Below are 2,284 nucleotides of genomic sequence, written 5' to 3'. Positions count from 1 at the left end.
GTTTGGATGCTAACCTTCCTAGACCTGGATGGAGGGGAGAGGACCTTGGACTTCCCACAGGGCAGGGAACCCTGACTGCTCTTTGGACTGGAGAGGGAGGGGAAGAGGAGTGGGGGGAGGGGGAGGGAAATGGGAGGCTGGGAGGAGGCGGAAACTTTTTTTTTTCCTTTTCTCAATAAAAAATAAATAAATAAATTAAAAAATTAAAGTTCAGGAGACACCTAGAAAAGGAGTATTGCAATTCAGGGACTTTGTGACTAGGACAAAAGGAAAAAAAAAAGTTATTTCCTCACCTTTATAATCTGGTTAGAATTTTGTATTATTCTAATTAAGAAAAAAACCCTGAATGATGGTTCATATAAAATAGGAAATATAAAAGGGACTGGAGTGATGTACAAGCATGGAAACCTGAGTTGGTTCTCTGGCATGCATGTAGAATGCCAGACATTGTGATCACACCTGTAATACCAGCACTGGAAGGCAGTCTGGGCTTGCTTGCTTGCCAGAGTAGCCAACCAGAGGGCTTCAGTTTTAGTCAGAGAACCTGTCTGGGCAAAACAAACCCCAAATATGGAGAGCAGTAGATGAAGATATCTTTAGCCTCTATGTGACATGTGAACATACACACACACACACAAAGGGCACTTCTGGAAAGACTGCCTGCTGCACAAAGCCACACTGCGGTGTTTTGATGGGTCGCTGCCCTCTTCCTGCAGGCCTAGTATTAAGCTGTAACCCACAACAGGGCTGCTTGCTGAAACACATGGTGACTCTTTCCTGGGCAGATGGGAAGTGGCTATAGTGACTCATGCTGTCTAAGTTTAGGACTCCTGAGATTGTTTACCAAGAATGACCAGTCTTGAGGCCCATTCCCATATAGAATACATGCCTTTAGGGCTGCAGCTCCAGGGAGTGGCACATGGTGACAGCTATCATTAAATCCTGATCTGCCATTAGGCCTCTGTTCTTTTATCATAGTTCTGTCAAATGGGAAAGATGGCCCTGGACAGCAAGCAATCAAAACAACACTGGTGTATCTTTGCTGTGTAAATCTTCCATCTGCCCACTCTTACCTCTTTAAATTGTTCAAGTGTAACCTGGGTCAAGACCTGAAAGAGATTAGAGGATGGTAGCATATATGGAATGCTTAAGCCCAGTGCCTATATAAGTGTATAAACTGGTACCATTTTCTGTGTGCGGCTGCTTCCCTATGTGCGTTGGCCAGAACTAGGCACATATTATTAGAGGATTTTTCCTCTATTAATTTATATGTGCTCAGAGTGACTCCTTACTGCAAAGGCATTCTCATTCTACAATAGTACAGCACCTAACTGGCTCTTCCTGCAAAGGCTAAGTATTTCTCACTTGGACTATGCTTATTAACAGTGCAACCACTAACAAGCTCTCTGACATAAGATGTAATCATGTCTTAACTGCTAAAGGCTTCTGGCTTAAAATAACATATAGCTCAGAAGGGGTTTTGTTTCTTTCTCGGGTGTTGGCGTGTGCCTAGGGCCATGCGTACATTAAGGTTGCAAAGCACTCCACCCCTAAGCTCCTACCCTTTTCCGCTGAACAGATTTAATGTTGTGATCTTTCTTTCCTCTTGACTAGTTAGGTCTCGCTCACTCTCTTGGGTGGTGGTCAGAGACTGCTGCTTCCATTCACCCCAAGGCAGAATGGAAGCCCGTGGCAGCACTCTTTGTTGTAATTCATGTTACTTAATAAATCTTTGGTATACTTTTGTCTGGGTTCTCGTGGATTCACATATATCTTCCTACATTTGGTACCCAGTGTGGGGCAAGTACATCTACATAGACCTGAGAAAGCTTAAACTAAGCTGAGGACAGCTTACTGGTTGTGTCTCTCATGCAGGCCATGGTGCAGAGATGTCATGAAATTCGGGCTTGAGCACAGCATGGTACCTTCCTGCCGTGGTACATAGAGATATCTCCAAGCTGGACAGCATGCTGCATGGTAGATTTTTTTCTCAGAGCAAATAAATAAATAAATAAATAAATAAAAATAAAAAAAATTTTTGTAGGTAGTGTGCAACAAGCAGCTTGCTGGTGGCATGGACCTGCTGCTTCCCAGAGCTGGCAGTGAACATACCTCCACCATGTTGGAAAGCAGAATGGGGTAGTACTAGCATCCAGGGCTGTTGCCTTGGTCTTAGCTAAGCCTGCTTATCATTTTAAAAACTCTCCTGGTCAAAAAAAGGATTACAGATACATAATAATGACAGATTCATACAAAAAAGACCTCTGAACAGGTCACAGTGTGA

Source organism: Alexandromys fortis, unplaced genomic scaffold, assembly GCF_014885135.2.
Source record: "Alexandromys fortis isolate MF-2015 unplaced genomic scaffold, M_Fortis_MF-2015_v1.1 scaffold_93, whole genome shotgun sequence".
Classification (NCBI taxonomy): domain Eukaryota; kingdom Metazoa; phylum Chordata; class Mammalia; order Rodentia; family Cricetidae; genus Alexandromys; species Alexandromys fortis.
The sequence above is the reverse complement of the archived record's forward strand: the minus strand, read 5'-3'. Positions refer to the sequence as shown.